Source organism: Montipora capricornis, chromosome 1 (genome assembly GCF_036669925.1).
Source record: "Montipora capricornis isolate CH-2021 chromosome 1, ASM3666992v2, whole genome shotgun sequence".
In the NCBI taxonomy this organism is placed as follows: Eukaryota; Metazoa; Cnidaria; class Anthozoa; order Scleractinia; family Acroporidae; genus Montipora; species Montipora capricornis.
In genome coordinates, this window is record NC_090883.1 from 31,049,877 (window position 1) to 31,064,156 (window position 14,280).

At 40.6% G+C, this 14,280-nt stretch overlaps 1 protein-coding gene and 1 long non-coding RNA gene across 3 annotated transcripts in view; one reads left to right on the top strand and one right to left on the bottom strand.

Moving 5' to 3' along the window:
- LOC138038498 (uncharacterized) overlaps window positions 1-2,796 on the top strand; it is a 5,797-nt gene extending 3,001 nt beyond the window's left edge. The window contains exon 3 of the long non-coding RNA XR_011130244.1: window positions 2,606-2,796. This is a non-coding gene — a long non-coding RNA (uncharacterized lncRNA). The remainder of the gene's footprint in view (window positions 1-2,605) is intronic.
- The window catches only part of LOC138038452 (uncharacterized), a 67,562-nt gene extending 53,513 nt beyond the window's left edge, over window positions 1-14,049 (bottom strand). The window contains exons 1-2 of one of the 2 annotated variants that reach the window (XM_068884328.1): window positions 14,008-14,049; window positions 11,574-11,664 (exon numbers count right to left, since the gene is read on the bottom strand). The gene's annotated coding sequence lies outside the window, so the exon portion shown is untranslated. Of the gene's footprint in view, window positions 1-11,573; window positions 11,723-14,007 lie in introns of those variants that run through there. The other variant, XM_068884336.1, reaches the window with a different exon arrangement.
- Window positions 14,050-14,280: the final 231 nt, after the last annotated feature.

The window sequence follows — 14,280 nt, forward strand, 5'->3', positions numbered from 1 at the left end:
CATCTATGCATCTGGGTGGAGAGAGGCACTGTGAGAATAAAGTGTCTTGCCTAAGAACACAACACAATGTCCCCGGCCAGGACCCGAACCCGGACCACTCGATCTGGAGTGGAGCGCACTAACCATGAGGCCACCGCGCCTCACTCTCAAACGCTCGAACCATGGACATAATATCATCTCGGTTTGAGAAGAGTTTGACAGCGGCCTCCACTTTAGTGAGCTTGTACTCACACTCGACACACCTCAGGCCTCTACCTCTAGATGTTCTGGGAAGGTAAAGAAGCTCAGTAGAAGCCGATGGATGGCTACCACCGCTTTCTTTGATTACCTTCCTTGTTTCTCTATCCAGTTGCTTTAATTCGGACAGAGGCCATGGTTGCGACCACATTGCGTAAGCCAGGATTGGTAAAGCGTACTGGTTAGAGGCAATCACTTTGTGATAATCCAACAGCGGACTGCGTGGTCCAGAGAACAGATAAACTTTGAAGATATATTTTAGATACTCCACACAGTACCAGTTCATCTTCCTGCCTCGCGTTCTACAAGCACTCTAGAAAGTTATAAGTCTCTCCTTCTTTCAGGGCCTTTACAACCTGAGCGCCCCCTATAACTGTGTCACTGCTTAGTGAACCGCGCTTGACATGAGCTGTAGAACCCTTTTTCTCGTTCCATACTAGTTCAACATCTTCCATGACCCCTTTGGTTGCCTTCATTACTCTGTCTAGCTTGCTCTGTGAAGTTGAGAAGAGTTTCAAGTCATCATTATTAAAACAGATGATTAATCTTGCCCAAAACCGGTCTTGGCATCATGTACCCCTCTGAAGCTTTCAAAATCCACGCTATGGAGTTGATACAAAGTGTAAATAGCCTCAGGCTCAGGACGTCACCTTTAGGGGTAGCCCTTTATTAAAGTGGACGATGTCGGAAGTCTTGCGGCCTTCCTTGGTCATTGCTGTAATTCCTGCATTCCAAGTCTTACATAGCGTAGCAACCGTTTCACACACCCATGCCGGGAATTTAACGAGCCTCATCATCTCAACCAACCACTCCTGGCTGACAGAATCGAATGCTTTTCTCACATCGATCCAAGCCATGCTAATATTTCTCTTTGGATTCCGACTATCTTGACAGACCATCTTACCTATCATCAGGTTTTACATAGTCCCACTGCATTTTGGCCTGACACCTCTCTGCTCATTCTCTAGTAACCCGTGTTTGTCAAAGTGAAAATCCATAGGGCGTAGCAAACACGATGTAAACCACATATACTGGGTGATAAGGCACGCAATTGATCTCTGATTCTCGCTGGAGAACGTACCTGGTTTCCGAATCAGGGTTGTTTTTTCCCCAGTGAACCACTCTGAATAATCCCTTTCTCCACGACCAATAACTTCAGAGCTAGTAACAATTCCCTTGTGAAGGTATTCTGCCTTTTTCCACCAAAAGTTCGCTATTCGGTACGAAAACCTGGTGCACTTCACTTTCGCTTTCTCTTGATCACGTTTGCACACTGTTCTTTGAGAGGGGCTGGGGCTAGTTTGGTTATTGCTTCCTTGACATTATTATTATTATTATTATTATTATTATTATCATGATGATGATGATGATGATGATGATGGCGACTGAGGCGGAACAAACACAAAAAACAGAACACAAAGCGATACAAAATCAACTTATATAGATGGTTTTCACGGTGACATCATCAACTTCTAAGATAAAACCGCAAGGTGTTTTGAATTTTTATCTTTGGGAGGTTGAGCATGACCTAGAAATAAATCTTTTTTCAAATTTCCAGTTCCATGACGTCTTTCGTTTCGAAAATACAGCATTTTAAATTTCCGAATTGTCACCTTGCGTGACACCATGATACAAAGTTATTTGGGTGAAAAAAATTTCTATGCCTATGAATCTCAGCAGTCTGAGCGATTCAAGCACGTTATGAGATGTGTTCATACACATGTATTTTATCTCATGGGTGAAAAGTAGGTGCTTTCGTCGCTAAGTAATTTCCAGATGTTCGTCTGGATTTCTGGCCGCCATGTTGGTGCACAACGGTGGTGCACCAACATCGCGGCTCCATACAAAACTCTATAAAGTTGCGTGAAACACTTCGACAAATAACTCAGAAACGATGTGCCGTACAGACCTGAGAATTGGTGAGGTGATTTATAAATGTGTCTCCTACAACATTCCAAGTTTTCTGCTTATTTTATTGAACGGTTTCGATTTTAATTTTTTTCTTGCGTGTCAGTGAAAACGATCTATAGTGAAACGAACTCGACGGAAAAAAAACGACGCTGACAGTTGTTTGTGGCTGGACGACTAACGTAACAACTGCGGAGAAACTGATACAACCCGAATGAAAAAGCTGTTCGAAGAGCGAAAAACGAAAAGGAAGTGAAAGTAACTAAATTAAAACCTTTTATGAGGAAAATCTGCAAAATGAATAAACTTAGTGCTAAATTCCTGACTAATACATTCCACTCGCATAAAAACTGTTAACGAAGCACTTACACAATAGAGGAACCCTGATACAATTGCACTAATCATGTGATTTGAATCCTTAAAAGCCTTTACAACTAAATCAGCATATTTCTTCCAACAGATGACTTTTGTTTTCGCGAGCTAACTCTCCTCAGACAAGGACCTTCCATTTGGGTTCAACAGTCTAGAAACAAACCCTACTGGCAAAGGTTCTCTGGAAGCGGTAAAGGCGCACAAAAAACTCAATACTTGGTTTTCGTCCATCTTCAGCTCTTTTCGAAGTTCATTCTCCAACCGTTTGAAATGGGAAAGATAAACGGACGAAATACCCAACGGTAAGCTGCTCCTCCTTTAACAGATTTAATTTGAGACTTGAATGACACAAATTCGACGGCGTTAACACGAATAGTCTTCTGGTCCAGTGTTTTGCAGACTAATCTAATCTAGTTACTGTTATCTAACATTCAGGAGTCTGATCGCACCGCTCTTATAAATTTAAGAAAGATGCAGCCAAAAAAGATGTATGATGATATTTCAATAACTAGCAAGGATTAGTGAGGTGCATTCAATTCCTGTTTTGTCATGGACGAGGGATTTGAAAGTAGAATCGTTCTGAACCCTTTCTAGAATTTGTTTAGTAGTGAAGGTATCACACTACTATAAGAATTTTGACTGTTATCTTGTTGCTAATACTTTCATTAACGACAATTGTGGAATACATGAGGTTATTTGTGACAGAACAAGACGGCGTCCCAAACACTGAAATCGTGTGGCATCACGATCGATACTCGCGGGACATCCCGTGGGAGTGATACGATTAGCATGCGTTCTCCTTCGTCGAACGGAAGAACAATTTTTTCATGCAATTATATAATTGTATAAACACTGAGAATCTCAAAAAAAGTCAATGCCTTGACAGAAATAGGTGAGTGAACTGGAAATTTGTGTGGTTGCGAGAAGGACAAGACGAATTTGAATTTGTGACGTAGCGTTAAAAGTTCCCAATCTCCCCCTTCTCATGGGAAGGAAGTTGCCCCATTTGCAGTGCTGTCTCCAGGAAGCAGAAAGCACGAGAGCCACAGGAAAATTGGTCAACGTTCCCTTTCAATTAACCACAAAAAAGCTAAACATTTTCCTGAGTTTTAGAAACTAAAAATTCTGAAAAGAAACTTGTAGAAGCTTTTAAATGATACTTTTTGCGATTCCTGCTTGTGAAGAGGTTCCTATAAAGAAGAGCAAAATGTACTCATAGCAAGGCGTGAATCAACGCCAAGGAACAATAAACGTGTTTCGAAACTCAAATTAATGCGTGAAGGCTTCTGTAATATGATGGCTGACTCCAATCCTGCCCTCAATGGCTGTTCACCGACTCGAGAAAAGGCTGCTTAATTAAACTTATCTAGTTGTTCTTTGCCGTGGGAATTTACGGCCGGTTATCTGTCGATTCACATTATCCCAACTAGCCAATTAAAATCGTATTAGCTTAAGAAATAGCAAATTTTCATGAAAATGTATTAAGTTTCAATCAAGTCGCCGATAAATGCAATGGTTAAGCAGCTTAATCGTAACGACCGCGAAAATAGAGAGCTTTGGATTCTAGGATGAGGACGAGAACGAGTACGAGATTTGACTGCCCGTTTTTAGCGAAAATAGTTAGAAAATTTCTAACCCGGTCGATTACTCTTTGTTGGCAGCATAGGTTGCTCAGTTATTCTTATTCGGCTGGTAGCTGAGTCTTCTTGCTGCTCAAACAATGCCAAAAGGGCTACCGTGTTGTTGAATTGTTTTGACACAACAACATTTTTACAGAACCGCGTACTAAAATGACAACGGTATCACGTTTTGGTTTGCGCGCGCTCAATGTTGTTCTAGAAGAGGGAAGAGGAACGGGTAAGCAAATATCTCATCTCCTCATTTTAAACTCATTTTTCTCCCTCCTCCCTAATATTTTTGGCCGTTTCTCCTTCCTCCCTGATTTTTCAACTTTCTCCCAGATCAGTCCTTTGACGGGATTATGTGACGTAATTCTCGGTTTTCACATGACGTCACGACCGCCATGTTGGTGCCCCTAAACAAAGAAAAGGCAGCCATGTTGGTTGCCTCGACCAAATCCTCCGGGAATTGAACTCTATTATTATGCAAACGCTTCCTTTTGTTTTCGTTGAAAAACATGCCTGTTGATCACGTGAGTGAAAACCAACAATACTACCCTTGCAGTCTAATTTCCACCAGATATTAGCGCCGTTTATACGAGAGAAAATAAGCCGCGGCTTACATAAGACGCGAACACCCCGTTTAAATGGTACAAAATCGAAGTTCGTGGCTTACTCCATCCGCAGCTAGCTCAAACCGCGGCCTTACCTGGCCTAGGGGTTTTGGGCTGTGCTTATCTTGGCTGCGGTTTACCTTGGACGTGAGAGTGTTCGTATAAAATATACTCGAGCGTTGTCCGCGGCTGGCGCTCCTGCGCATGCCCTTGTTTTGTTATTATAGCCCAGACTTCTTTTTTGCTCCCGTCTACTGGCCAAACCGCCCTATTGTGACTTTGAAGACTTTGAATACCTATACATACTATTAAATTTAACATTTAATACCAGCAGAGCTTACCTTTGAAGAGTGTACCCTACCTTTGTAGCCTTTCCAAACCTGCAGACCTTGACCAAAATATCTTGGGGGTTTACGTAACACAGTGCCAGAAGATCAATGTTTGAGAGACAGCTTAATTGCTGCAAAGGCCACAACACGGCGACGTTATCGATGGTATGTCGGAATGCCGAAAGCGCGATTCCAAGGTCAAAAATAAATATATTTCTTAAGATTTGAAAGCGCATCATAACGTTAAGTTGACTATTGCATGTAATCTCTTTGCGCACATTTGATATATGACCCTAACGTACCCTTAAAACGGAATGAAACTTTATAGTCAGTATCCCCAAACCCTAGACCTTGTTTTTTTTTTTTTTTGGCAGAAGAGTTTAAAAGTTTATCTACGAGGGCCAAAGGGCCCAAGTAAAATTGAAAAAGGTACAGGCCCCGTTAACAACAATCCGCTACCAGAGAGGAACGTAAACTAAGGTACAAAGTCTAGGGCCCAGTTGTTCGAAAGCCGATTAACTTAAGGTGATTCCCTTGTTTTGCACCGCGCATCTCATACTGCGCATAGTGCGCATAACATTGCGACTTCGAAGATGGTGGCGTTTCGCGCCGGCCATCTGAAGAGAGGCAACAAAGGCCGCTTTTGCTGTTCAAGAGTTATTAGGTGCAATCATGATAACTCTTCTCGGTTAAGAAGGTGTTGTTTTGGAACTCGTCCCAGTCCTTTTTGCGGAAAATGATGATTTTGAAGCCGAAATTGCCCCTTTGCCATCCACTTATCATCTTGTTGCGAAGAAACGAGCACGGTGACCACCCATTTTAAATGGTTCTATTTACTTGTTTTTAGGTACACCCAGCACGGAAAACATATTTTAAGGAGAAAAAATGTTGGATGGTAGAAGTTGTAGTATTTACCTATATTAAAGGACGTGAAACTGCATTTGGAGCCTGACACTGAGTGCAAGGTCATGACTGTAGCGGTTCAATTTGCTTACATTTCTTTGCAAGATTGAGCTATTTGAAATCACTTTACTTAAAGATTATAGCCCGGACAAACAAGCAGGTTCAAGTTTTCAGTAATATTCCGTAGCTTTTGCTACATAACAACAATTTTACCGGTTGATCTAGTTTCGAACGCGTCTCGCGAAATTTGGTAAAAAACGCTTAAAATAAAGAGTATACAGCGGGAAAAGCAGCACGGTGACCCCATCTTTTTATTGCATGTTTTAAATGTCCTGTATATGAATATCAATTGTACCAAGTTTGAAAATAATCTGGATAGTACGTCATTTTCATAGGAATTTCCTTAATCCAGGATTAGCGTAAACTTTAAAGTTTTGCCGATTATCAGCGTCGAAAAGCATTTGGGAATAGAAAAATGAACTCCTTGGTTAATTTTTAATCTGGGATTAGCGCTAATCGGCTTTTGAACAACCGGGCCCAGATGGGCAGGGCACAAAGTCCATCAGAGCACAATCCCCACACTACTGAAAAGTAGGTAACAATTAACCGTAAATAATTACAAGCACACACCAGGTCTACTCCTAAGCCATACTCCCCGCCTTCTCCCATTTCACGCTGTTTCTCTCTTCACCCAATATTTTAACGTACTTTCTCCCTCCTCCCACTATTTTTTTGGCCGTTTCACCCATCCTCCCTAAACCGTTCCTCTCCCCTCCTAGAATGTAAAGCTCTCTATCTGACACGAGCCGGTGGAATTCGTCCTTCGGGTAAAATTTCAGTAGCAAACACTACCACACGCATTGTAACCGTGCAACTATGTGTGGCTACGTCCAATACGCTAATAAACTTGGTTGAAGGATTAAGTAGGTTTGAAAGACATTTATAACAAATTGAATTTGTAAATACCGAATTAGACTTGGGCGAACTTAATGCCATCGTAAAAGTATGCTTCCAACTCGAACGTTCTAACCTTCATACCGGAATTGGTATGCGGAATTTTGCCAAAAACATTTATTAAAGCATGTAGTGAAAAAGTGGAGTCAGGGTAACGAAGATGCAGTGATTCCCAGTGTGAATTTTGAGATTGCTGAAACTTGGCACTGGTTGCCTTTTTCCCCGCGTCTTGTCCACCCTGGTATGATCAAATTGTCGGTGTGTTCATGAATCCATCATTTTACTAAAGAAGAATCGGCTCTGCTTTCGTACAACTTGATCGTAGATTCCGGATCATTATATATATATGGCCGCGCTGGTTGCGGGATTGCTAAAAACCTTTGTTTTCTCACGCGAAGCAACCAATGCTGATGTACCGCGTTTTCCTCTAGTGGCATCCTTTCTTTAATCCTTTTCAATAAAATTAACCCTCAAAATTTACGGGGCAATTATTTCAAAGATGCCGTCTGCATTAAAAGCCCACAAAAGCTAACATGTAAAAGGATAAGCGCAAGGCATTGCTTGTGACGACTGGCTAAGTAGCTTGCAGTAATGTCACTGAGGTCAGTGTAGCGCTAACTGAGAACAATGAAGCCGTAATGAAAAGAAATTTTTGATCACGAGAAATACATCGCGATGGTTTTTTATATCGATGTACATCAAACGACTTACAAACGAGGTATCTATGTCACGACTTTGAACTCATTTCGGTGCCTAGCGGTACTCAAGTGCATCGATAATGCCTCGTTAGCATCGGGGGTCAAAGACACTTCCACTCAGCCGGTCTGCTGGGTTGGAACACAATTTTACTAAAATTAACCAGACTTGAAAGGTGAAAAATACAGCAAAATGAACACTGACCACAAGACAAATTATCGCACAGTGGGAACCAGTTTTAAGATATCTAATAGCGGGTCGTCTCAAAAACTTAATATTCGTGACAAAAAGGGCAATCGAAAACCAGAGTCTGAAAGTAATGAGCTTGGTAACTTTTTTAGTAGAGACATTTAAGGGAGGAAAAAGGCAGCCCTTTTCGTTCTTCATTGATAACAGTCTTCGGAGACGAGTCAAAGCTGGTCAATACTGGGAGGGAGACGTGTAAGCACTCTCCCTCTCCGTCCTACTCAAAATAGGAGATTCTTTACGTTGCTTAGTGCCAGAATACGGAACTGAAGCCGATAATTCAATATATCGGATATATTGAATTATAGGCTTAAGGCCGACCAGAAGAAGGCTTTCTATTATAAAGGCCCAATAACATTGACAGCTTAACGCTTAGTTTGTAGCGAAGGAATTGACAGCCGGAAAACGGCGCTTGGATACAAGTTTTCTCTGTACTCATCTTCCTCCAGCCATGCATATAAAAAGGGCAACGAACTGCATTCCTTTGGCTCAAATTGCCCACATGATATGAACTCAAGGATGAAAACTGTTTTGAAAAAAAAATCAACAGCCGAAGCCGGTTTGGTTTTTATGGCTAATAATGGTCGTTTTTTTCTCCAATCTCCTGTTCACAAAAAATGTTAAAACTGATTTACTATCTCCTTCATTTTCCTATCCTAGCAGTTGCAGGGCGTTTCTCGGTTGGACTTAGTAATTTACCTTCTTCGCGTAGCTCAGTGGTTGAGCAACTGTCAGAATGTGACTGCATTCGGAACATCATCGTTTCTAAATTGGAGCGCTCGGGTTTATTTTCGCGTGTGAGCTTATCACGGCCTTTTCACGATTTTGGAAGCCATCTTGACAGCTGGGCAAACGTGTCCGAAATAACAATGTTTCTATGGGAATCTGCGTTCAAATAACCTGAGAGGACTTTGAATGTAGAAAAATTTGTGAGTGGCAAACTTCAGTTGCGGATCCTACCTGAACTAGAATTTGCCCAGCGACCTTTTTAATTTCCCTTATACATTTGTCTGTAATTTGTTCCCACAGACGCATGTCTGACTTAGCGAAAATTTAAAATTCCGCTGGGCAAATTCTAGTGCAGGTAGGATCCTCAAATTTTGTCAGTAAAATCCTTTGGTTAGCAACTAAAGATTACCATTCACAAATTTTTCTACATTCAAGGTTTCCTCAAGTTATTTTAACGCAGATTCCTACAGAAACACTGTTATTTCGGACACGTTTGCCTACCCGTCAAGATGGCTTCCAAAACTATGATAAGATCTATTATTACCGATAAATACATTTCTTTATTTCCTTAACTAGTTTATAATTAGCAGATCTCTGTTTTTTTAGAAGGGATTTTACTAATTGCCTAAGTTTGAGTAGCGAAATCGTGCCAAGAATGGCAATCGTCATACCCGCAAGACACTTCCCGTCTCGGTAAGAGATATCAGCATTTTTGATACCGAAAAGTTTTTGCTGTGAACAAGAAATACAAAAACCGAGTTTTGTCTTCCGAGTCCAGCACGTGTGTTTTTTTCCACTAATAATCGCTCCAAAGCATGCTGGGGCCGTTACACGACGCATGCAATATTACACTACTCTCTCTATACCATGAACAATTACTTCGAAGAAGTAGGTGAAGAACTTAGTCACAGTGTTTTATGAAGGGTGACAGCGAGGTGAAGGATGCTGAAAGCCCTAAATTCCAGGTCGAAATATAACTTCTTGAGAGAGAGCTGGAGGCGAGGACGGTTGGAGAACTCTGTCCGAGACCAGTAGATTCCGAACCAACCAAGGAAAAATGGAACAACATTTTTCATCAAAAGTCGATTTTCTAGCGGATCGAAGCGTTCCATTTACGTTTCCACCGAAATTTCGGTTACACCACAGTGAAACGCGACTGGAAACGAGAATTTGTGTAAATGGAACGGCACGTTTCGGTCGGATCGGACCGACCGGTCAAAGAGGACCACCTCCAGTGGTGGTCCCAAATATTTCGGTCGGACCGAACCGAAACGGACCTTTCCATTTAACTTCAGCCCAAAATTTCCGGAAATTTTGGCTTAATGGAAAGTAACCCTTATTTCAGAACGAGTCATGCGAGCCAACATCGCGAGCCATGCGAGTCAGCATGCGAGAGACACAGTTATTGAAAGCTAACCGTTTTAAAACGGGTGCTTAGACTTAATAACAGGTTTATCAGCGCTATTTGAAATGGGTGCTTAGACTTAAATGCGAATTTCGCATGGTTCGCATGACTCGCTGGCTCGCAGATTGTCCCGTCCATTTCTGCACGGTCATATGTCCGAGCAGTTTGGACTCTGCTAAGTAGGAAAAGATAAATGTACTTTCTTACGAGATCAACCAAAGAGACAGAGACGTAGAATTTGTGGCCGGAGGTAGAAGAGTTAGAATTGTTGTTTTATCAGTTAGTATGGACTGAATGGTGTAAGCAGGCTCGTTAACTTGAGGACTTATAAGGCTTATCTTAGAAGATCAGCCATAAGTACTGATCGAATCTTTGAGAAAATTGGACTAGAACGTTCGATTCGCCGAGCACCAGCTCTTCACACTGGTTCAATAAGAAGCCGAAATCAGACGAAAGAGCGAAAGCTATGCAAAGCCACGAAATCAACTTATATTCTAAACCAAAAACAAAAGAACATTTTCTTGGCTTGCGCAACCTCGAGACGTTCTTACCACAATAAGGATGACACAATGGAATTAAGGACAGAATGGAGCAAAATTAAAGGTAAGAATTGACGCCAAATTGATGGCCGATCGCATGCAGTCTGTTCATGTATCACTATTTTTGAAAGGTAACTGGATTTGACGGAGACATTAAATTTTCAGGAAATGTCATGGCTTTTGGCCTTTTTGCGGGTCTAAAACCAGTGAGGATTAAAAGACCTGTAAGGTCATGCGGTTGTCTTGTAATGAGAATGTATGTAATCAGGTCTGCTGTAATAACAAGATTAAGAATAGTGTAGGGAAGGTCTGCTTATTTAAAATACATTGTCACTCCAAGTATTGATTTCAAAATCAACTATTTTCTTTGCACGGAACATTTTTGTGCGATACCACATCTGACTGAAACTTGCAAGGGGACAATGATCTTTAAAAAAACGAGTAGTGAGCAGACTTTCAAACACCAGAATTACCTTCTCATGATAATCTGCCAAGTGAAAACTGAAGCATGACGGTGATTTAACCCCAAACTATGAAATGCCGGAAAATCGGCCACTGAGTCGCGGTAAAAAGCTTAAAAAAATTGGCATTCCGGCCGTGCATCGGTCAGTCTTTATATCCTAAAACTTGAGAGAGAAACTGGCTTGTCACTTTCTTCGTTTTCAAATTGTTTGTTTTGTTGTGTTAAAATGAACGACTGGAAACTATAGAGAACTCCTCTTATATACAAGGACGGTCCTTTGATCAGGACAGATAACTCATTTTGGGCAAAACGCTCATGTGATTTCGATGATAGAGCATGCAAATCATTAGGATATTAACAAAAACGCGCCTTACCATTTGGGCCGCGCTTCTTTTTTCAGGCACTATTTCCCATTTCGGGTCAATACATTCATGGACCCGTATTTCGACAAAAAGTTATCTAATAGAAGAGACATGCTATTAAAGCTATCAGATAAACTTCAAATTAACGCTATCGTGATCATGATAAATCAACTTGTTAACTTCGGTTACTTACTTACCAAGATGTATTTGATCGGTAGCAAGCCACTGGATACGCCTTGTGGACCCACACAATTTCAAAACTCTCGTATACTCCTTTAGCTGTGAACGCTGCAAAGCAAATCCTAGTTGTCAGTGCTTGCTCTTCAACGAGCTAAAACGATTTTTAGGCATTAAGCAATGTGTGCAAACCCTAACAAAATTAAAAATACCCCAAGTGCTCTAAAAGCGCCCAATATATATTTCAATAATTGAATTGCACGTTTGTTCGTCGCGTCACCATATATCTTTAAGCCGAAAGCGCCGAAAGCACCGAAATCAGAGATGAAACAATATTCTGTTAAACCGCTACGAAATAAAGTTATCAATAAAATATGCAAGAAATATCCCATTCTCGGACCTACTTAAAGACGATTAAACCATACAATTTTTAATACTACAATGGCAACAAGGTTTTTTTTCTTACTCAAGTCAGTTGAAGAACAGGCAATAAAAATATTAAGTCTAAGTAAGAAATCATATTGGACCAATGAATAACGGGCTGATCTGACTACTAAATATCTTACTAAACGATTTAACGGTGAATAAAGCTTACTTGTAGCGGATTAAAGACAATAAATATTTGGAGGATAAGTATAACGAACAGCTCTTTATTAGACTTTTATTAGAATTGTATTGCTCAGACAATGACCAGGTGCCGATATCCCAATTCAGTTATCTAAACAACACGACATAGTTCCCTTTCTACCGAACAGTGGACCAATTTCAGTACTCCTCTTATAACAATTAACTAATCAAATAAAAAGGAAAGAGATGTGTTGGAGCACCAAAAAAATAAACTCTTCAAGGCATCTCTCAAGGAGTGACAACATAAATCTCAGTAGGAAGTGGGAAGTATAGCCAAAAGTGGTGCAGCGGCCTTTGAGCAACACAAGATACAGAAGCACTGATCAGGAAAAAGTCGCTGCGGAAGTCAAAAGCGAATCTTCCACCCCCAGAAACCGCCATTCATTATGCAATGCCAAATTTGTGGTCGATTGTTTCGTGCACAGATTAATGGACTAATCAGCGACAGACGCGCAGTGTTTCACTAACGCCGGCATCATATTTGATTACTCTTTTATGGAGACCGGGTTTCGGTTAAACCCCATTATTCTAATATCGTATTTATTACGGGAATAGGTTTGCAAAATTAGTCAATTAGACGGTCGCCCGAACAGCTGCGTGTTTATCTTTTAACCACCATGCTTGTCCATGTTTTCCTTCATAAATGTCCCCAACCTGTAGCATCAGCGACATTGTCTTTGTTTTAAAAACAGCGTCAACTGATTGCATACTTATAAGAAAAAAGCAAAGTTATCGTTAAAGTAAAGAGGTTTTTATGAGGTATTAGCCAACAATTTTTTATCGAGAACCGTGCTTGTATTCGAAGACAAAGACGGTTAAGTGGCCATTGATTCTCATTAATAACATTCTTTGGGTTTCATTTGTCGACCGAAGCACTTGCCTAAGTTGTTTTTCATTTGTCTCGTTTTGCTTAATTAAGGAACTTACAAAAGAGAGTTTAAAGAACGAGACAGATTTCTGGAGTTACTTCGTCACAGTGACTGCGAAAACCAAATTTGAAAATAACTAGAAATTTGAAATGCACACAGACCGCAGCAGTTATCAATTCACCTCAAACCCTGTTTATGTACCACACACACACCCATCCAGACTACACAGTTGAAAGCCGCTTTCAGTATTACTTGATGAAATCGGTGCGTGGGCCGGTGTCGTTTCGATTAATTAGTTAATTTAAGAGCTCAGCCTGTTTAAGCGGTGTGATCGCTTGACAAGGGGAACGTGCATAAGAGTCAGGGTTTTTACTCAGCTCGATTAGCTTTTTAGTTATTCTGAGTAAACGTTACCTTGGTTTGTATTAATATATTATAAATTATTGTAATCTTTAACTTTTATTTTGGTAATAAAGCTTGTTGTTGTTGTTGGTAATGGCTGGCAATAGGCGTTTCTCGAAATTTCCAAACTCGATATAGCTGCCGGAAAAGCAAGACAATTACTAGGTCTTACGATATGTGAGACGCAAAAATATATATATAGAAGTCAAACTGTTTTTTCCTCATTTATACAAAACATTTATAAACAAACGGATTCTCTAGTTGTCCTTTTCCACCTAAAACAGTTCATTGATATAAAAACCTGTAAAATTGCTTTTTTGGATGGCTTGTTTATCTCTCTGCGCTTCAGTTTATGCCAAAGAGGTAGGGCTGGCTCGGATGCTACGCTCTTTGGTTCAAGCCCAGTTTCTCAACCATGCATGCTTTGTGAGGATTTTGTTATGCAGTTTTGCTTTTGCGTCTTTCCCATTTCAGCATTAAGAAATAATGAACTGACAAATGTATTCTTTGCAAAAAAGCAAATCTACACTGAAAAGTTTGGAGATTTTAGACTTACGTACGGTCCTGACAGCTCAACTTGCAGTACGCTTGCTGTTGAGGCTGCTAATTGCAACAACACTGTGTGGGTTGAAGTTTAGTCTATAGTTATTTATATAGTCGACATTAGCGTGTGGGCGAAAGACAAATTAGAGAGATTTAGCTTAGGGTTTACGTCAAAAGACAACTTGATGACAGGCTGAAATTTGATTTTGCCAAAACTCAAAGAAACGTCTTGGGTATAGGCTCAATTTCTGGAATGTTTGCTGCAGATATCAAGCAAATTCTAAAA